The sequence below is a fragment of the Microtus ochrogaster genome, chromosome 1 (genome assembly GCF_000317375.1).
Source record: "Microtus ochrogaster isolate Prairie Vole_2 chromosome 1, MicOch1.0, whole genome shotgun sequence".
NCBI lineage: Eukaryota > Metazoa > Chordata > Mammalia > Rodentia > Cricetidae > Microtus > Microtus ochrogaster.
In genome coordinates this window covers 20,036,636-20,059,272 of record NC_022009.1, presented here as the reverse complement: position 1 = coordinate 20,059,272, position 22,637 = coordinate 20,036,636, and the positions used below count along the sequence as shown (strand labels likewise).

The following is a 22,637-nucleotide window of genomic DNA, read 5'->3' as shown; positions in this document are numbered from 1 at the left end:
AGAAAGAAAGAAAGAAAGAAAGAAAGAAAGAAAGAAAGAAAGAAAGAAAGAAAGAAAGAAAGAAAGAAAGAAAGAAAGAAAAGAGGGAGGGAGGGAGGGATAGGTCAACCTAATACATCTTTAACCTAATCATCAGAAAGGGACCAAACTCACAGAGTACTTCAAATCCTCACTTACTTTCAAAATGCCATGCCTCTTACTGAACTGAATGTTGACAATAAAGCATGTGTTAAATGTCAGTTCAGGTCATCAGCCATAAAGTCCAAACCATGATGTTCTCAGAACGAAGCACTGTAAAATGTCTGCAGGCCAAGAGGGTGTCAGAAGGAAACAACATATTCAGGACAAGGAAATAGGCTTCCCAAGACACAAAATTAGTAGCCATGAACAAAAAACATATCCTATTAAAAACTGTGTCATCAAATGACACTGTTAAAGAGAGAGACAGACACCTACACACCTGCACAGGCACACACATCCACCGCACAGGAACCACTGGAAGAGACGGATGTAAAACCTCAATCTCAAGAGAAGAGAATGAGTATCCGTGACATTTCAGGGCCCACAACTTCAGTCATGCAATGTCTGAGAGCCTGTGCCAGGGCAACGGAAGAGATGCTGGCCACTCTAAGGCTGGAAGTGGACAGGAGCAGACAGCCTAGATGACATGAGAAGGCAGGAAATGACGCTGAGATGGAGGCTGGCACCGTCAGAGCTGTCTTTAAAAGAGTACACTTTACAGACAGCCAGTCTGTCTCCACTGAGAAGAAACCTGCTGAGGATGGCAGTTCGGATGTCCTATTCAGTGGGTTTCAAAAGAGCCTGCTCAACCCTAACACTGGTAGCAACATTTCTTATTCAAATTTACTTAATTCTCCAAACCAAGAAATATAAGGTTGTTTGGATGAAAGAGTCATAACACTTCTTAGGCATTCTGCTTTGTCTAAAAATTACTCTTCTACAATAATAGGCTAACACTGTAAGGATACAAAGTAATAGAAAATGTCAAAGTTGCCAATAATTATTAAAGTTGTTCAGTCAGAATTCCTTAGCTGTGATTTTACATAATTACACATTTGGTTCTGTCTAGACATGCTACTGAGTTGGATTCATAACACATACCACCCCACCTCACCAGTGCTGGCAGACCAGAATATAATACACGGCTGTTCACTCTAATATTTAGGACGTGTGACTGGCAGAGCTGTCAACAACCTACAACAATAAAATGGGGGTGTCCAACCCAGAGTCACACATACGCTAGCTCTGTAGCTCTAAAATACTGCCCTGCCCTGCCCTGCCCCGCATCACACCCACTGCAGGTGTTCATGATGAGCCTCTCAATGTGCTTCCAGTCCTCACGCTGCCTGCATCCCGGAGTTCCTGGCTGTGGGACCACACAAAGCATAAGCTGCTGTCTTACAGAGCAGTAGAAGTACCTAAACTGTCTCGGAGGACTGCTGGAAGCTGTTTAGACTGAACTGTCATTTAGAAAATAATTCCACGTGTAATTTCTTTCCCTTAAGCAGTAAGAAGAGAAAAGGAAGATCATGATTTCTAAGTACCATCAACACAGCAGTAAATGAAGTTTTAACCAGAGTAGCTAAGATGTTGAGCCAAGAGGTTCAAGACAGAAAAAACTCGACAAAACCAAAAGTTACTTTAGGATAAAACTGAGGTGACATCCTACTATTTTAAAGAAGAGGGGAGGCATTATTAACACTGGGCAGGAGGGAGGGGGAGCAACAAGAAAAAAACAATTGGACAAAGTAGTTTAGGTGTTCTAAAGGCAAACAGATGTGAGTTCAAATTCTGCCTCAGTAATTTACAAGTTGTGTGAGCTGCAGGAAACCATCGCCTCATCAATCCAAAGGAATCTCACTTAGAAAAGTCTAGGTACACATTAAATGATAATAATCACTACGGATATTACTGTCAGCATAAAATTTCCCAACAAAGGTTTGGAACTATTCAAACCTCTAACATTCGAGAAGCAAATGTAATAACAATCAGACCAATTAAGAGTTTAACAACATTGGAAATCTAGAGAATCTTAAATTTTAAACAAGTAGCCAGTTCTTTCCTTTTCCTAACCAAGTACTCTAAGGAATGAGCAAAAAGAACAGATGCGCCCCCTTGGATCGGCTGTAACTGCCAATCACTCACTTCATCACAGAAGGACACAGGCAAATACAGCCAAAGAGCAAAGCACACCACTTCCAGGTACAGCTCCAGAGGCCCCCACAGCCCTCATACCTGGAAATCAGCTTCTAGCAGTTTCACTACAGCAATTTTCTGCATAGGCTGCAACCATCTGAAAAGTACCTGTGCAGAAGAAAAACACAGAGTTAGCATCAGGAGCTGAAGGGGAGAGGGCAGTCTGTCTTCCCCTCCGACAGTAATCAGGCAGGATCTAGCAAGCCTTCTGTGAGTCTTGTCAAATATCAGCATGGGAACAAGGGTGATTCCTGTAAGAGCCTCCAGGACAGTGTAAAGGAGGTATCCCATGGCATGCCCTGCCTCTCAGCACAAGATTCTGAACTTCACAGAAAAAGTGCAGATAAAGGGGACTAGCCGGGTGACACCGGGAGAAGCACCAATGTGCTCTGTCCAGTCTCAATCGTCAACACTGTGGTTTTATGACAGGCCATTTTGTTAGTGATGGAAAGTTTCTCCCCAAACTTCACTTTCTTCGCTGTGCCCTTGGGTGATCTACATATGCTTCATTCATAAGGAGGAAAAAGGTCCCTACAGGTGCCTTTCCCCCAACCAGATTTTCTTCTTCCTCCTCCTCCTCAATCCCAGCTGGCTGGGGCTCAATATATCAATATACGACAGGCTGGCCTTGAACTTGATATGCCTGTCCTGCCTCCAAGTGCTGGCATTGAAGGCCCCCACTACCATGTTAAATGCCTTTACCTTTACAGGGCAGCTCTAAGGCCACCTTCTCCAAAAGCCAGTTCAATAGGAGTCCTTGGTGAAGGGCTAATGACCTAAAGCCCTCAGGGGTTGGAGAAGCCCCTGCAGGAAAGCTAACAACAGCTGTGGAAGCTGCTGCTAAGGAGACCCACACAGCAAGTCCATCAGCATCTACCACTTCAAGACTGTAGGGGAACTGACCTCCAGATAGACTCTTCCATCTCTAAAGTTCTCCTTTCCCATCCTATATAGTCTGCAAGACCCCATGCCACGTGCGTACAGTCTCACTTCAGGGGACTGCAGCCCTTCCCTTGTTCTGAGAGGCCTGCCTTCTTCCCTTTTGTGGCCACACGGCTTCCATCGACCTCATCGAACACCCTGTGGTGCACTAGGCACACTTGTGCTGTGTCGTCTCCTCCTCTATGTTGTATTAAGGTCCTCCTTGCACGCATCTGTGTCGGCTTCAACACTAATGCTCTGTGTCTGACTCACCAAAGATGGCCCTCTAGGGGTTACAGAGTTCCAGAAACTACGGCATGCCTGCTGCAGGGTAAATGATCTAAGAAACCACACATGATGGTCCCCTTGTCGCCAAAACAGTAGCCTTGAGACCAACTGAAAAAGGAAAATGGTAACTTCATCTCTGAGATGCTCAGAAGTGAAATTTTGCTCCAGACTCCATTACTCTTCCTAAAAGTGAATCCTTCATTGTTCACAGAGAAAACCAGAGCCAGGTTTGCTGTGAAGCTGGCCCGTCCATCCTCACTGCCCTCGAGCCAGGACCAGAGAAGGGATTCAGCTTTCTGCTCCAACTGTCCACACACTCTGTCTGTATGTATGACTGAAACTAGAATCACTAGTTCCGTGACCCTCTGACTTCAGTCACAGGACTGCTGGTGTACACCAGCCAGCAGTCTGACTCCAGAGAACATCCCAATGAACATCTGCCTCGGACCTCGCCCGACCCCAACCCAAATACCCGAGGGAAGCAGCTGCCTACACACTGCCTTTCTTTAACAACAACATTTTAAACAGGCTGTTAGGAATGGCCCTGGCTACTGCTCAACAGAAACAGAACTTCATAAAGCAAAAACACCTTCAATCCCCCCAAATCAAGTCTTTCAATTCACTGGACAATTGAAATCCCACTTTGAAAGGCCATGCTGCACTTGTTCTGTGGATTTGAGGGTATCTGGAACACAGGGTTCCAGTGTCGCAGCAAGACATCTGAAAAAAAGTCAATGCCTCAAAGCACAGCTAGCCCCAGAGGTCTGAGGCTAAGGTGTGATGAGATGCCAGTAGGAGAGAGGCAGGAGTCACAAGCTAAGCAGCTGACTTGATTAGCCAGGTAATAATCAGAGGGTAGCTGGTATCCAACCCCATCCCCAGCAGAAGACTGCATTCAAGGCAGTCCACACCCAGCCTGAGCTTCAACCAGCAACACAATCACTTCCTTCAATGAGTTCACAGAGTAACAATGAGCAATGTACAAATAGAAATTATAACTAGACCTGTGCTATAATCATTATAATCACTGTGAACTAGAGTTTCCAGAAAAAGCCACACCTATGGTAAAAAGTCTACAAGGCTGAGCAACTGATCTGAACTGACTGTAGAGAGTTGGAATGTTGCAGATCCAAATTATCTTGGTCTATTTTTGGTGCTCTTAACAACCGTTCACTCTTTGTCTTACAAAACATCTTTGTGGCTATCACATAAGACTTTTAGAAGGTACTAACAGACTACTAGCTTCTATAAACCAAAAGCTGAGATGCCATTAGGTAGCTATCCCTGCTTGTTGAGACCCACCCACTTGATGTTCCCACCTGAGCATTTGAAAAGGTGCCTGCATTCATGGCTAACTTTTGTTCTGTGGCTACATGAACTCTATGGCACTGTTTCCATAGTGGAACATAATATTTGGGGTGACCTGAATCCATATCCTGAGCCACAGACACTCAGAGTTAGTGTTAAGAATAAGCTCTCCCTTCCTCCCTTTGAGACTTGTGTTCTCCATAGACATTGCATGCAGTGGCTAGAAGCTTAGTATGTGCCTAGAATTTTACGTAAAGATTTAACATAGGAGCTTCAATTATCCTTTGATACACTACAAACTTCAAGGAAATTACGCCCCTCTCTAAGAGAACAGCATCAAGTCCGTGGGACCTGGTGAAGGTTGACACACACTGAGATCTGAGAAGACTGAGTGAGCCATGGCAACTGAGTGATAAAACCCGACAGCTGTCATTACCACAATCCCTGTTTGTCAATGAGAACAAGGTACAAAGTAAAAAGCACAAAGGGAAGGAAGACAAGGCATTAGCTAATAGAGTCCTTAGTCATTCATGCACAGCAGACAGCCCACCTGCTCACCACCTCCCTCAAAGGGATTCTGCATGCGACAACCATGCACTGTATGACACTAGACATAGGAACATCACAAACCTGTGGAAAATGTGAACTTGCAATAATGAGCCCTGAGTCCAGTAAATCAATACTCTACATGACACACTAACAAAGAAGCCAACAACAGTGTGTGCGGTCTTACGTCCCCACAGTTGCTAAGTCAATCAGAAAACTATTACCTAGCGACACCAAACGCCACAGCTGGACTGCCACCCTAGAGACTTCATTAGAAGCTTGAGCAAAGCACCTTCCACCATTTTTAAATGCAACCTAAACCCCACTGAAAACTGCTCCCCAGGGCAGTCTGGAGGCAAAGAATAGCAAATACAACAAACATACATGATTTTGGTCCAAAGTCTGAGCATTTGAATAAGGTGACTTTTAAGCATTCTTTTCTATGGCATCCTTTTACTGAAACACCAATGGAGCCATTAACAAAAGATAATCTTTTCATTCAGCCTTTACAACTCCAAGCTTCGGTTGGCGTTTTTCAAGATCACAGACCACCAACTGTCCTGTGAGCATCCCTGAACTGAAGCATCCCTCTTTTTCTGCAGAGTCCACTTCATTCAGTGTCAGCACACTCTCAGAGACGATTTTTCAAAGGAATAGGAGGAAAAAGAATAGTTTTACCCCGGTGAACCAAGAGGGGATGTGAAGAAGCAGAAGTCATCCCAGTGGTCTGACCCAGTAACTCTTTCTATTGGAGGTAATTATCCTCAGAAAATAACCAAGCATCTCTATTCAATGCACATGTAAAATAAATACAGAAGCTCTATGACTCATCAGACAAATCAGTCTAATGCAAGAGGTAGTATTACAAAGTATTCTGAAATGACATTCCAAAAATTATTTAAATGGATGGAAAATATTCAAAAATGTAACTAAACATAAAAAGCAGAAATACCATGAGATTCCAACTCTACTATTAGAAAATGCAAACATGCAGAGAAAAGCACAAAGTACGAGAATATTACCACTAGAAACTGCAGTGAACAAAGTATCTCTTTGTTCCTTTCCCTGAGTTACTTCAAACCAGCTTGTGGGGCTGGACAGAAGGATCGGTGGATAAGAGCACTGGCTGCTCTTCCAGAGGACCTGGGCTCCACATGGCAGCTCACACTTTGCTGTAACTTCAGTTCCAGGAGATACAATGCCCCCTTTTGGCCTCTTTGGATACCAGGAATACCCAACCATACAAACATACATGCAGGCAAAACACCCCTACACATAAACTAAAATGAAAATTAGCTTCTGTTACTCATCTTGCCGTCCACAAGAACAAATCCCTTTCAAACAGGAGCAGGAAAGCAGCTCCTCTCAGCTGACAAGTCTGCTGCTGCAGTCTGTAAAACATTTACTGCTCACTGTGTTTGCTGCAATGGCTAGAGTAACGTTTCAAATAAGAAAAATCAATTAACTGTTATAATTATTTTTTAAAAAAAACTGTTGGAGATCTTTATATCCTGAGTGTAAAAAAATCAGTGTTTTATGAATAAGAGATGTTTAGCAGTACTGACACCAAACACTGAGAGCACATAGGCCCTTTAACTGTTAACCAAGGCAGAGGAGATGCTTTGTTGGGTGAAGTGCTTCTATGTGAGTCTGAGGACCTGAGTTGGGATCCTCAGGACCAACATAAGAAGCTTGGTGTGGTGGTGCACACTCATAACCCTGGTATAAGAGTGGAAGACAAGAATGTTTCAAGGAGCTCGTTGGCCTGCCAGTAAAGCTGAACAGGAAGCAGCTGGTTAGGGAGAGATCCCATCTCAAAGAAGTAAGACGGAGGACAGTGACAAGGAAAGACACCTACATCACCTTGCAGCTCCCTACAAGGGGAAACACAACATGGCGGGGGCAGGGGAGTTATGGTTAACCAATCTGAGACCCAAATCCTATCTGAGGAAACAGAAATTCTCTAAGGCTAAATCAAACTTAGTTTCAAAATAAAATTCCCAAGGAGGAGAGAAGATTGAGTTTCACTCTGAGTAATCACTTTATCTGAAGACTGAGCCACTGAGCTTCCCTAGGTCTCTAAGGGGGAGTGTTCCTTGTATGCCCACACCATCTCAGGCTTCAGGCAACTGAGAATCTCCACAAAGTCAGGAATACAGGAAGTCACAATGGTAACAGAACAGAAGAAGCTCTTCCACCGGCTGACAACAAAGTTAAAAGTACCTATCTGGTTTTCAGTTTTCTAAATAAATAGAAGATGGTTAACCATGTGTCTTGGTACAATCAAGGCAGTGGCAGGGTTTCCTCCCGAACCTGGCTTGCAGGTGCCCCAAGTCAATACTAGTCCCCAAAACCAAAGCAAGGAAGAGGTCAGTCCTGTTCTCACAGTCACATTAAGAGCACAAACTCTTTGTAAAGAATAAATCCCACCCAAACTCCCAAGATGTGGAGAAAAGCAAAGGAAATACGACCTGGGAGCCGTGACTGGGAGCCAGGCCCAGGCCCTGGGATCCCTGATGGATAGCCATCTCCTGTCTCAGAACCAACCGGACGACAAGATACTTTGTGCTTCTTTCTGCTGAGGCTGCTCGGATTTCAAACTATCCTTCAGTCCCAAGGAAAGGACTGAATGTCACGCCGTCTTTCTCAGGATGAATGCTAACTTGATGAGAATTATCTTTTCCTGGCCCCAATGAAGTAAACCAGTTGTCTTTGTGTTCACAGAGAGCTGAGAAGGACAGTAGCTCCACTCTACAAAGACTCTGGTACCTAACAGGTGGCAATGGATATCACTTTCAGGAACATGAGTCACCAGTCGAAGCACTAAGTGGAAAGAGAAACTAGCTCACTGTCAGCGGTTCCAACGCCACTCATCTAACCCTAACAAGCGTCTCTTCTCTGTTCTGAGGACTCCAAGAAAATGAGCGGAGTGGGCACAATGTGAACGAGTGAACTCCAGCTCTGCTCTCTCTTACAGGAGCCAGGACATCCACGACCAGTGTTCTAGAACAGGAGCATGGAACCAGGTCTCCAAGGAAAGAACACGGCATTCTGCTGTCATCTCTGACTTACCTTTCTCTTCAGAAAAGGGCTGCTGTAACTATGGTTACACATACAATTTCTTTTAAATTCAAGTTCACTTGGGTCTCCAAAGTCTACACTCTACAAAGTAGAAGTTATTCTGCCCAAAGAATGCTGTTCCCCAAGTGCCCTATTGTATATCTTGTCTCAGTAAGTACAGGTAATGTCCTCCACTTCAACTTGACAAATAGATTCCAACTGAAAGCCAATTTCAATGTGTATTCGCCCATAAGAAGGACTGCAAAGAACCTTAACCGACCATGAAAAGATGAAATTATTTAGAAGAGATTTAATTCACAGATCTCAAAATTTAGTTAGACTAAGAGAATATTTGCTCATAAAAACGCAAAATAACAGCTGAGCAGTGTGGCGCACACGCCTTTAATCCCAGCACTCGGGAGGCAAAGGCAGAGGCAGGCAGATCTCTGTTTGAGGTCAGCCTGGTCTACAAGAGCTAGTTCCAGGACAGGCTCCAAAGCTACGGAGAAACCCTGTCTCGAAAAACGAAAACAAAACAAACAAAAAGAAAAAAAGGAAAATTTACCACCTGATATTCCAAGGTCTTGTCTGTATATTGTCAACTGCCTCCTTCAGACTGTATATTAGACTAAATTTCACAAAGGCGGAACTGGGAACCAGCAAGAAGGCTCACCAGGCAAAGATACTTGCCACCAAGTATAACAGCCTGAGTTTCATCCCTAAAAGTCACCTGGTGGAAAAGGAAAACCAGCTCCTGTAATTTCACATGCCTGTGGCACACACACAAACTAAATAGATAAATAAGCAAATAATACATAAATAAATACATAAATGGAATAGAAGGTTTGCAGTAATGTTTAAATAAATTTTTAAAATAGTAAAATGCTATATATTTTGAGAGACAGAATGGCAGTGGAGTGTCTTAACAGTTTAAAAATCAACTGTGGAGAGCTTAATTCAAAAACTCTAGGCACAAAGTTTCTGTACACATACTAATTAACACCAAGAGCTCTAGATCCCAGCAGCCACCAATGTGCAACAAACACACTTTGCTCCACTGCACTGGTTTCAAAAGATATGAGAGTCACAGAAGTGCAGACTCTACAAGGGCCAGAAAACCTTTAGGGACCATTTTCTTCAAATGTCCCTATTTCTCAAGGAGGAAAAAAAAACTTAATATTTATATAAAACGTATCCACTTATTAAACTCTTTACTAAATGTTAACAAAATAATACTTTCTCATAATTAATTACTGGAATTAGAAAAATTCCAAGCCGCCAGGGAAGAAATCTCACTGCTGCTCCTTGCTTTGGCAAACCTCCTTGGATTTCCATCTATTCTCTGGGCTTTGAGTCAAGTAACTGAAATCTTGGCTAAGAAGGAGGTATGTTAATTTGGGATCCTGACCCTTCTGAAAGCAAAGAGAAGAGAATGTTATACTACGTGCTCTGCATTTTTAAGGCAGTCCATGAGATGCCATGGTTTTCAGTTACTTGTGTTCTAGTTGGTTGTTTGGTCTCAAAGGAACCAAAGAGTACCTAGAGATTGCCACTGACATTTGAAACAAGTTATCTGACCAAGGCATTTTAAAATCTTCCCGACTGACTAAAATCCAAGAGGCAGCTTGGCCAGCTTTTCCACCCACTACAACAGCTACTCCTAGGAGACAATAGGAGCGATCGCCTGAGACTTGGCCATCATCCCCATCAAGAAAGCGCTTGCTTGGTACTCCCTGTGTCCCAGGCACCGGAGCCTCAGCAGACAGCGATGAACATGATGGCTAGAATCAGCAGCAGTTACCCCCAAGTCTGCACCCTTCTACCATACCATTCTAGGCTCAACTAGACGTTAAGCTTCAAAACCAGGGCTAACTAGTTGTCAACAAACTTTCTCCTCACTTTAGCGTTAATGGATTTACTTTTTTTATTCCCTTGGTAAAGCAACATAAAACCCGTCTAAGCAGTAAGCAGAAGGCTGCCGTTTTATACATAACTTACATGGCTAAAGGTCCAACCAGGACCCTTAGGAATTTGGGGGAAATAATACAGGACAGAGGTCAGTCACCAGAAGTGTAGCCAGAGCTGGCTTTTTTGGAACTAAGAAGGCCACACAAGGTCCCACCTAAATGGCCTGGCCAGTCTTGTGTCTCATGAGGAAGACTCCCTTTGTGGATTTCAGATCTCAAACAGATTCTCAAGTGATCACCACAAAGGGCTGTGTATGCAAATCAGGATTCCAACAGATGGCCAACAACACTGTGTTTCTAGTTGCGCTGGGTCCTCATCATCATGCCAACAAGATTACAATCAGAATTATAGCCCACAAAACAAACATTTTTTTTTTTTAAGGAAGTTTCCTAGAGGGTAAACCTAATTTATTTTTTCTTTTATGCCGAATCTTAACTTTCTCCCCACCCCACCCCACCCCACCCCAGCTTAACTTTCTCCCCACCCCACCCCACCCCACGCCAGCTTTGGCTTCTTTGTGTAGACCTGGCTGTCCTGGGACTCACTCTGTAGACCAGACTGGCTTACAACTCAGAGATCCACCTGCCACTACCTCCTGGGTGCTGGGATTAAAAATGTGTACCACCACCGCCTGGTATAAACATTAATTTACTATTGCATTTCCTTTTCTTTTTGTTTTTACCTTACTATGTAGACCAAGTTAGCCTTGAATTAAAGATTCTCCTGCTTCTACCTCCCACACACTTTGACTAAAGGCTGCACAACCACACCTAGCACAGATCTTAACTCTCTTTGTCCATATCTTTTAAAGATTTTAAAACAAAAAGTTATTATAGCCAAAACCAGCCAAAACTTCAACACCTCGGAAAGTGTATCCAAATTCTTCAGCAGAGCTCACTCCTGCCTTCTCTCAGCTATTTCCTTCTGTGTCCTTCACACGCCATCCCTGCAGACACACTGAGCTCAACACTGCGTGGTAGTCCAGCCCTTCCTCACATAGCCTCTATTCACAAAGTGCCCAAAACACTGCTCGATCACCCCAGAGTTCACCTCTCCTACCGTGCCTAACTCAAGGGCCACCTCTCTGGGCATTTCCTAGGGTCTCTGCTGAGTTCCCACAGGGTGGGCCCTGCATACAGAAAGAACATGAGCTTTCAAGACAAACACCATACTGTGGTGCTATTTTGCGTTTTAACGAATAAAGTTTGCCTGAAGAACAGAGTGCAGAGCTAAAACCACTAGAGGCCAGGCGGTGGTGGCACACACCTTTAATCCCAGAACTCTAGAGACAAAGGCAGCTGGATCTCTGTTAGTTCAAGGCCATCTTGGGCTACACAAAATTGATCCAGCCTAAAAGAGAAACTGAGCTGACACAAAGCCTTTAATCCCAACACTAGGGAGGTGGAGACAGGGAGTGAGTGACATGACTGGGTAGAGAGAGGAATATAAGGCAGGAGGACAGGAGCTCAGTGCACTCTGAGCAACAGCCAATCAGGAGGCAGTTTGAGGACAGGATCACCCTTTTGGTCTCAGCACTGGTAGAGGTAAGAACTCCAGTAGCTGGCGGCTCTGCTTCTCTGATCTTTCACCCCTGATAGCTGACTCTGAGTTTTTATCATTAAGACCAATTACAATATGTGCTACACCATACACATCTCTATTCTACCATTACAGTTAGGCATGAACAACACAAGTAATGGAATTAACCATATAAGACATGGGTTCGGGGTCAAATTAAGGCCAGGAGTTCAAATCTGAACGTTAAAAGCCTGACCTTGCTTGAGTGAGTTGGGTGGAGCAGAAACATCAGGAACCTCAGCTTTACCCTCATTTACCTGTGAAGAGCTGCAACTTATTTCATGGCAAAAGAACAAACAGAAGGGTAAACAAATTCCCAGAAAGTAACAAAAAAGGCACAGCCCTGCTGTGAGGGTGCGCACCTCTTCTGCACATACTCCCAGGCTCATTAAATGACTGAGAAAAGATAAGAGTTATCTTGGGCTCCCAGTCCACTGAACAGTCATCTCTTGTCTACCCCAGTGTTGACCTAACATTCTTGTGACTATTAGGTAAACCCTTCTGGAATGTAATAACAGACCCCTAGCTTCCATCAACCCAGAGTCGAAGAATGTCATCAGATTGAATCTGAGACCAGTCTGCCTGCTATTTCCACCCACATAAATGAAAAAGGCCTTGGTGTATAGCTCTCTTTGTTCTGTTAAGACAAAAACTACATGAAACTCTAACCACACAGGAACATGGCGTTTGGGGGTGACCTAAATCTGTGTCCCCGGGTTGTGTTTTTTTACCCTGAAGAAACAGTTACTGCATGTCATTCAGGGGTAACTCCACACCCCAGGACTCTCCACTCAGCTCTCCTCTCTGATAGAAGTCTCAGGGATCAACAGATAACCTTTGTTATGGTTAGCTCCTCCTGAGTCACCTGCACAGCCTAGGCAGACATTCTGCAAGATTCCCTGATGAATAAAAGCCAGAGAAGTTAAAGAATTCTAGGCTAAAAAACAAAGGACAACACTTGTTAAAAGTGTTGCTTATTCTAGAAGATTACTTTCAAATACTAATGGCTAATCTGTGAATGCCTATGAATGGGACCAACTCCTCCCCCATGGCTGTGAACCCCTCTACGTGGCTTCTAGGGTCCCCTGGGAAGATCACTTGGCCTTGCAGCAGCCACTGCCTCATTAACTCATCTCTCATCATTCACCACACATCTCCCTTTAACTTTTCATGATCTTATACTGGCTACAAAAGGAGAGGCTCTAAGGCAGAGTTTCTTAACCTGTAGGTTGCAGACCCTTTGTCAACCCTTTATCTCTAAAAATATTTACATTATGATTAATAACAGTAGCAAAATGACAGTTATGAAGTAGCAATGAAAATAAGTTTATGGTTGGAGATCACACAACATGAGGGTCTCAGCATCAGGAAGGTTAAGAACCACTGCTCTAAGGAACAAGAACCATGTGTGACTGCACTTGCTTTCCAATCCTTCCTTGGATCCCCTCCCAGAGAATGAGAATTATCCAAATCACAAGGTAACTCAGAAACTTGTGGTCCCTCTGCTAAGTGACTCTCCCTTCTAATGCCCCACAGTTAAGTTTGAACAGAGCTAGACAGACGTTTACATCTGAGACAGGAATTCAACGTCAGATCAAAAAAATAAAAACATTTTTATTAGTGATAAACACAAAATCAGAAATGGCAGAATAGTGACCTGAAACTGGACATGCAGAGGTCCCCATCAAGAACAGAGCAGTGAAACTGGACATGCTGAGGTCCCCATCAAGAACAGAGCAGTGAAACTGGGCGTGCAGGGGTCCCCACCAGGAACAGAGCAGTGAAACTGGGCATGCAGAGGTCCCATCAAGAACAGAGCAGACCTGAAACTGGGCGTGCAGGGGTCCCCATCAAGAACAGAGCAGTGAAACTGGACATGCTGAGGTCCCCATCAAGAACAGAGCAGACCTGAAACTGGGCATGCAGAGGTCCCCATCAAGCTCTGTAGTGCCCAGGCATCACTCATAGCCTCTGCTGAAGCCAGATACTTCTCTTAGGAAAATTAGTGTTTCACGCTCATTTCTCGGGATTTATCATAAAAATGGCACAGCTTACATCAAGGTAGAGTTTGAAATTATTCATCAGATTAATCAAATGATAAAAGTTGACTTTTTTCTCTGTGTAGCCCTGGCTGTCCTAGAACTTGTTTTACAAGACCAGGCTGGCCTTGAATTCAGAGATCCAAATGCCTCTCTTCCTAGTACTGAATTAAAAGCATGAACCACCACACCCAGCTCTCTATAAAATATATTTTAATTTCATTATTGCCCAATATGAGTACCAACTTACTAAAATGTCCATTTTCCATCTTGACATTTGCTCCACCTGTCTTTGTGTGGGTGGTGGTGAGGGAAAAAGTCATGCCCCTGGAATTAACCACTAGGTTCTCCCTCACCTGTCTATAGCACATTCCTAGACAGTGTAGAGAGACAGGCTGTGTGACTTCAGCAAAGCTTCAGAAGCCAACTGCTAACATAATCAGGTCACACCGAACCTCTGAACCTCTCCTCCTAGAGGTCTTCTGGTAAACACCACCCAATCCTAGACTCCAAGGACTCCAGGAAAGGCTGCCCCCAGTCAAATCCAAGAACAGCGGGCAGGGAAGCCAGAGGCACAAGAAAAATAAAACCTGCTCCCTGAAGATTTCTGGGTCAGTTCCAAGAACTTCCCTTCTCCCTCTGCCAGCAGCACCCATCAATTCCCATAGCAACCAGCCCACGGCTTTCCAACTTGTCCAAGAGGGAGGTGCATGAGCTGCGGCAGAAGCACCTAAGAGAAAGATTGGGGCAGTAATCTCGGCGACATACTAGGTGTTCGCAAGGTCCAACAGTATCACCCTGCATGACCAGACTGCGCTATTCTGACTCTTCAGCCAGATGCTGAGACATCAAGGGGACTCAATCACATAAAACAAGAGTCTGTTTTCCAATGTGGTTTTAAATCAAGTCTGTGTGGTACTAAAGCAATCATGTCTCCTTGAATCAATGTGCTCAATAAGGGAGCCTCTAGAACTGACACTGGGGCTGTGGCGACCTGGAGTAACAATCTGAGAACCCAGGGAAGTGTGGAAAGCTTGCTGAAGAGTCTTGTGAAGAACAGGACTACAGACCAGGATGAGAAGGACTGCAGCGGTCCAGAAGCACTTCTGCCCCAGCTCCTCCTCAAGGACAAGACAATCAGGAGCTCACCTCATTATGGTGACTTTCAGTAAGGGCAGAGAGAGTTAACAGAAGCAGGGTGAACAGGACTGATAATTTAAGAGCTGTGGGGCTGAATGTATGTTCAGTGACTCAGCGTTTACCATTCCAGATGCCAGAACCAGATTCCATCCTCAGCACCACAGAACAAACAAAAGAATAAAGGAAAGTTTGAAAGGAAAAAGAATGACTAATGAACTCAATGTTTATCTAAAGAATTACTATTTTCTCCCACTTGAAAAAGACAAAAATCAAACTAAAAGTTTCAAGCATGGACTATAAACCCACTCTGTAAAGCTTTATATGGTATTACAGGACACAGAAGCTAGCGGGCACTGGAGACGGTGCAAAGGCGGCACTTGTCACAGACTCAGAGTGTGACAACTGGAGCTCCGGTCCACGCTACTGCACACTTCACACTCAGTCACTGTTCCCAAGTGATCTTCCACCGAGGATCCAGAGCACTGCAGCTGGACTTAGGTCCAACTTTTACCTAAGGCACACATGGCTATTACCCAATACATGATCATAAAAGACCCTAAAAGATGAGTGTGCATTACCAAACACAGGGATATGGGAGAAAATACATGAAGACAGGAAGTCTGCTTCAGAGTAAGTACTTCTATGAGATCATTAAATCTTCCTAAACTATACTTAGAGGTGGAGGGGAGAGTGGAGGAAGGGAGGAAGTGTGAAATATTTGATGTATAAGAAACAGGTGTCCAGGAGAGCAAAGCTTTTAAAAGAAATCTAAATTCCCATGTAAACTTGCTACAATTCCAGGAAGACTAAGAGGATATTCTTTCAGAATACTCAAAAGCTAAGTCTACAGTTCCTGTGGGAAAATAATGAAGAATAATTGGGCTAATTATGGAAAAGAAGATTAATGAGGGGGCTAGCCTTAACTTCTGCCAGACAGTGAAAGTATGGTGACCCTATAATAATTAAAAAGGTGTAAAACTGGTTCCTGAAGAGGCCACCAAATCAACGGACACACCACAAATTCTAAAACACTTGAGGGAATTCCAAGTAGGGTACAATGTGAGATGTATAAGGAAATCAGTGCAGAAAGAGATAAATGTCTCAACAATCGTGATGGCACAGCCAGATAACGGGGAAAGAACAAAGGGATGGCCCCTCGGCCAAAGCACAGTAACAGGAATGCTGACCCTCAACAGAAACCACCCGTCTTCAAAGAGTACAAGAGGCATTTTTCATCATCTTGGAGAGCCCACATTCCTTCTAATAGGACAGAAAAACAAGCAAGCAAATAATGAACTTGAAAAAATGTACAGATGGCAAAAGTTCCCATAAGTGGCAAAGTATAAGCCTGTGGGAAGGAAAGGGCGTCTATGGCCAAGTGGTAGCTCTACCTTTTACTTAGGACAGATGGACAGGCAGAGAACAGAGCCAACCCAACACTGGGAAGTCTCTGCTAAGTACTTGGAAGGATGTCCGTGTGTGATCTGAGAAACGGACAGGAAAACAGCAGTGAGAATCCACTTTATATCTGTGAAACTGACAAAGATCATAAAGCTAAGCCAAGCTGGGCATGGAAGAATTTACCTCCAATTCTAGGTGAGGACTAGGAATTGAGAGTCTGCAACATCCACAGCTACATCTTATGTTCAAGACTACCTGAGACATGTTTTAAAGAACAAAAGGTTGTATATAAAGCAAAGCAGCACAAGATGGCATACCTCTTTAGATTACTTGGGAAGCAGAGGTGGGAGGTAAGGTAACCCTGTGTAACACGGAAACTTCATCCCACACAAAGTGAAATGCAAGCTAAATAGTGTGCTGCTGGCAAGAGGGAAGACAGGGTACACACCGCTGAGAAGATACATTTGTGTAATTAATTTGGGGGTAGTGTTAATACTTGAAACAGCTCTAACAACAGTGCTCTTGAAACCGGAAATCCCTCTAGATAAGCTGTATACTTGCCAGTCAAGGTTAGCTACTGTACTTTCAGTTGCTATAACAAAATGCCTGAGAGTGGGCAATGTACAGAGAATGAAGTTTTGACACTTGAAAGTCCTACTCCATCAGTTTGACCTCTGGTAAGGGTCTTCTGGCCACTTCACAACATAGTAGTTAGTGTGAGGGAACCATGGTGGGAACATATTAAAGAGAAAAATAACATGAGAATCAGAGACCAGTTTCACACACATAATTACTGGTGCTCGTGAGAATAAACTCCCTCAGAAGCCACGCTCTAATCCCTTATGAGGGTGATACTCTGGTGGCATAATTACCTCACTACACCCCATCTCTTACATGTTTCAGCACCTCCATCTGCCACACTGGGAGCCAAGCTCCTAGCACATCACCCAAATCCTGCAGCGGCTGCAGCACTGCTACTGCCTTAAACCTGTCACTGAGGCACCGAAAGACAAGGAAAAGCCTTCACCTAGAACAGAAGCAATATGCTGTACTTCCACTTACATAAGAGCTACAATTCCATACATAAATATAAATGTCACATGGGAGCTCAGTAAATTCTGGAAAAAAGAATGTTATCAGAAGAACTACTGGAGCCCCAGTTACAGTTATATAGTTGTTGCGGGAGGTCCTTCCGCTCCTCCAGCCTATAGCCGCTGAGATACCAGCCCATTGGGGCGTGGTCTCTCTCCCTTTAAAAAAGCAGCCACTTCCCTCTCCTCTCTCTCTTCACTTCCTGCTCCACTGGCGACTAGACTCCCTTCCTGGTTGCACAGAGGGCTGTTGTCAGGGACGGAGATCTGTAAGTTTTTTCTCCTTTAAATAAATATCACCCTATTAATCATAATTCCAAACTGGTGTGGCATTGTTAGTGACTTATGCCTTCATATAGTTCTGCTTCGCTGCATATCCGTGGCTCACATCCCCTAATACCACTAACGAGAAACCCCAAAAGTTTATGTGTTGTACTTTGTCAATATTCAAATCCTCACCTCACTGCACCTAAATATACACCTGCCTCATCTTTTAGATTCCAAATGCTTCAAGAAAAGGGCCATGCCAAGCTCAGTTCTGGATGCAGAGAGAAAGCTGCTGTGGAGTTTAGTAAACGAAAGCCAAGTAGATAATGGGCAGCATGCTGACACCGAAGTAAAACGTTTATGCTTAGTTCTCTGTCTACTGTTGTGATAAAACACCATGACCCAGGCAACTTTAGAAGGACTTGTGTGGGGCTGACAGTTCTATGGGTAGGAGTCTACCACCATCACACAGCAGGGAAGTTGGGAGCAGGGAGGCGTGGCAATGAGAGCTGGAAGCTGAGAACTCAGGGCTCATATCTTGAACCACCAAGAGGAAGAAGAGAAAGCAAACTCTAACTGACTGGAGTCCTTAAACTCTCAAAGCTCACCCCAGCTATGGAGGCACAGAGGTTCTTCTGCTCACAGACAAGCACTAGGAGAACCAGGAATGTTAAACACACAGGCTTGTCTCTTCAAAGGGAAGACTTATAAACTGCTTTCTGCCCAGAAGCCTGGGAGAGGATACGGTTAGTAGCCTGGTGACCTTTGTACTGTGAGACCACTGAATCCTCCCCCAGACCCTTATTGTGAGCTTATCAATCTACATTATCCATCTTTATGGAAATTGTCACATATCAGTCTATACACCCCATCTTTAAAGCAAATGTCATAAGTACTTTACAAAAATTTTCAGTGTAGTCATGTCTTAAGTTTTATTGCACATATGATATGGAGATAGAAAATTTTCACCAAATTGTGCCTTGAAACAATTCACCAAAGAAGCAGCCATAGCAAATAAAGCTTAAACGTGCCTAAAATAAACTACTTGGCGTCAGACTCTCAAAGTTTGAACTATACTGGCTACTGAGTCATGTTGAACCAAGCTACCTTCTTGCCTTCTGTAGATCGTTACACTCCTGGCCATGGTGGTGGAAGAGACCCCTCCATATCCAGTGACCTACTTCCTCCATCAAGGCTACACTTCCCCTAAACAGTGCTACTAACTGAGAACCAAGTATTCAAATGCCACAGTCTGTGGGGTCACCTACCATTCAAACCCCATATCCAGTGTATCTTCATTTCAGCTGTTAGCTAAAGTTTAGGGTGTTAAGCATTCTCCACGGTCACAAGCAGTTTATTCTCTTCTTGCACACTCGCTACAAGAAGAGAGTATGGTATATTTAGTTTGCACATTGCAAAGCATGACAAGAAGAGTAGATGCAAGAGAGTAGATCCACGCACAAAAACATGGCCTCATTGGAAGATAGTTCCCTACTAACTTATTTAACATACTCCTTAGTGCTAACTGCTGGCTTACAAGGTGATTCGTGAGAAGCATACAGGGATGTCTAAGTAAGGATTAGTACGCTAAGCAGAATTCAGCCAGGTGGTGGTGGCGCACGCCTTTAATCCCAGCAGCACTCGGGAGGCAGAGGCAGGCGGATCTCTGGGAGTTCGAGGCCAGCCTGGTCTACAGGAGCTAGTTCCAGGACAGGCTCCAAAGCTACAGAGAAACCTTGTCTCAAAAAAACCAAATAAATAAATAAATAAATGCAGAATTCAAGTACAATAATCTGTTGATTCGAATTTTCCTTTCTAATACACACAAACAACATTGGGCAGCTAGTGAAAATGTCTTTGTTCTAAGGGTTTTTTCCCCCTAAATATTCAACTTTTGTTTTAATGACGTAAGTCCTGTGTAAGCAGGATGAATACAGAGAAAGGTGTCACAGGAAAACTGGCTAAGTTCAAGCTGTGGTCGTTCGAATGGGAAAGTCCTCCATAGGTTCATATAGTTGTCACTTATGCTTAGTCACCAGGGAGTGGCTCTTTTTGAGAAGAATTAGGAAGCATGGCCTGTTGGAGTAGGTGTAGCCTTGTTAGAGGAAGTGTGTCACTGAAAGTGGGCTCTGAAGTTTCAAAAAAATCCAAGCCAGACCCAGGTCTACCACCACTACTCCAAATCCCCTTTCTCTCCCTCTGCCTATAGATCAGGATAGAGTTCTCAATTACTTCTCCCACACCCTGCCTGTCATGGTTGCTGTCATGCTCCATGCCTTAATGATAAAGGATTAAGCCTCTGAAACTGTAAGTAAGCCCCAATTAAATGCTTTCCTTTATAAGAGTTGCTGTGGTCATGGTGTCTCTTCACAGCAATAAAATAGGTAACTAAAAAAATTTCACAGCGAAAGACATACTTCAGCTAAGCAGGACCCAAAATAATATCCACCTGCAAAGGTGAAACATAAAAATGTCTTCTTGAGGAAATGAATATGGTTCAAAGGTAAGAAAGGTGCCACATAGGTAACTGCAGGCAAAGAAACAGCCAGAGCAAAAACTGCCACTGCAGTTTCCAGAGAAGCAGTCGGGGGCCACAATCTACATTATCTGCAGCATGAGGACAAGCCGCAAGGGGAGAGCAGTCTGCGCAGGTGTCGGGGCTTCCCTCCTGAGTGCTGGCCCATTGGCTTCCTTACTTGTTTCCCACACTGCATGTCCTGGTCTCACTGCCATGGGGGCTTGCACTAGACAGTTCCTCCGGCCCTGGCCAGTTGGCAGCGAGCATTCCCTAAGATGTGGCTCTGCGCACCTAATGTTCTCATCACCCTACAAGCCTTCTGGCTCCTGGGTCCCCCGGGATATGTGAAGGAAGTATAGCTCAGCGCTCTGCTAAGGGCTCCAATAGAGGGTTTGAGGAACTTAAAGAATAGACAGGATAACCACTGTGGTACAAGAAATAGCATATAAAAACTGGCCATTTCAAACACTGGTACTTCTGAACATAACATTCATCAAGCATTACATTATTTATTATGTTAAGTGATCAGAAGGAATAAAGAAGACTTTCTGTCATAATAGACAACCATTCAAAAGAAAGACTTTATGCAACCCTTTATTCTGAGAGCAAGAGTCTTTTAAGGGAGCCTTAAGAGGAGCCTGTCCCTTCCTGTCCCTGTGTACCCCTGCCTGTGGTGTGGATAATGAGGTGGGCTCTGTGCTGGGTACACAGCACATTCCTAGGCCCAAAGAACAGATGAGTCTGCCCTAGAAGAGCCTTCCAAACCTCAGGGGCCGACAACAGCCTTATGCCCGCACAGTCTCCAGGCTTACAGGAGACTAAACAGGGTTTCTTTTCATTGTCAACTGTAACAACAGTGAGCATGCCCTGCAATCCTCTCTAGTACCTCACACTCACATGGACTAGAAAAGTATAATGTGACAGATTAGTGTAAAAAGTAATACAAAGCCAAATGTTCATTGGATTAGATTTATATTAGTTAACATGGGCAAATCTCCAAATGATGCTAAAAGAAAAATTTAGATATTAAATATAATCTCAATTATGTTATGCCTTTAAAGTATAGAAACACAATGCTTTTAATTATAAATGAAAATTAAAAGACCAAGTCGATATGTTGATGTCTAGAAATCGAGTAGGTGAGCTGGAAGGCAAGGTGGGGCACATACCAGGGCTTAGGCCACACAAACAGACATATTTATTGCCTTTGTTTAAACTTCTATTAGTATCGCCTAGAAACATTGCAGGATTAACTAAACCAAGATTTTAAAAACAGTGAAAATAAAGATGTGTTTACAGTTAAAACAAAATCAAACCAGGAGTGTAGGAGCACCAAGGGTCTGTTTCCACCCAGGTGACCATTGCACAGAAGGGATCTGTATGGTGTGACTGGAGCTCTGGAGACACCTGCCAGGGTAAGGCTCAGATGACACACTGTGATTGGCTTCGGGCAGTATCACTTTGTACCATTATAGCACCTTCTCATAACCTCAGCCCCAAGCTGTCCAGGTAGGAGCACACTTGCTCCTAGCTGGACCAAATGTCACAGAGGCAGAAATATTGAGAGGAATATCTGGAGGACATGAAGAAAGGTTTCCTCATCCTGAGATCCAACCCAAGCTGTTATCAACAGAAAGGCAAGAATTCCAGAACAGTTGCCCAACTTTCTGTCTGCCCAGCTATAAATCTGCAGTTCTGTAGGAAGCTCACCAGAAACCCCTTTGCTGGAACAGGATTATCTCCTAACCCTTTAGGCAATTCTAGTGGCTTCTGGCTTGACCTTATCAGATCATAATTCCACCCAAGGCATTTCCAGAGCCACCCCACATACCTTTTTTATCAAAAGAGAGTTAGGAGGAAAAACACGCTCTTAGCAACCTTTTGAGATGTAACCTGAGAGTCAAAAGGGAATTCAGGGCTAATGCTGAGACAGTTAAAGCTCTTTCTCTCTTGTAGAAGGCCACAGCTACACTTACTCTCCCTCCCCTCCCCTGAGGAACACATGCCTCCACTCAGGCTATGTGTGACTTCCTTGTAAAAGCATGTCTTGTAAACCCCATACTGACACGATATTAAAGTATCTTCAATAATCTCCAACTTGACTTCACTAAACTGGCCAGACCTGAAATTCTTTTCAGCTTCGAAGTCACCAATCCTGGTTTGGCCTGAGTTGAAAACCTAGTCTAAAGGAACTTCTTCAGCTAGTAGGGCGGCAGTGTGGGGCTATCACAAGTGGTATCTATGCTGGGCTGTGCACTATCACAGAGGTACAGCCACAGACCTCCACTGTGCACC

General features: G+C 44.0%; 1 protein-coding gene across 6 annotated transcripts in view; it reads right to left on the bottom strand.

Moving 5' to 3' along the window:
* Positions 1 to 22,637, bottom strand: part of Sipa1l1 (signal induced proliferation associated 1 like 1) — a 287,022-nt gene that overhangs the window by 188,823 nt on the left and 75,562 nt on the right. For all 6 annotated transcript variants that reach the window (XM_005343301.2, XM_013346036.2, XM_026779932.1 and 3 more), the window contains one exon: positions 2,257 to 2,325. The gene's annotated coding sequence lies outside the window, so the exon portion shown is untranslated. The remainder of the gene's footprint in view (positions 1 to 2,256; positions 2,326 to 22,637) is intronic.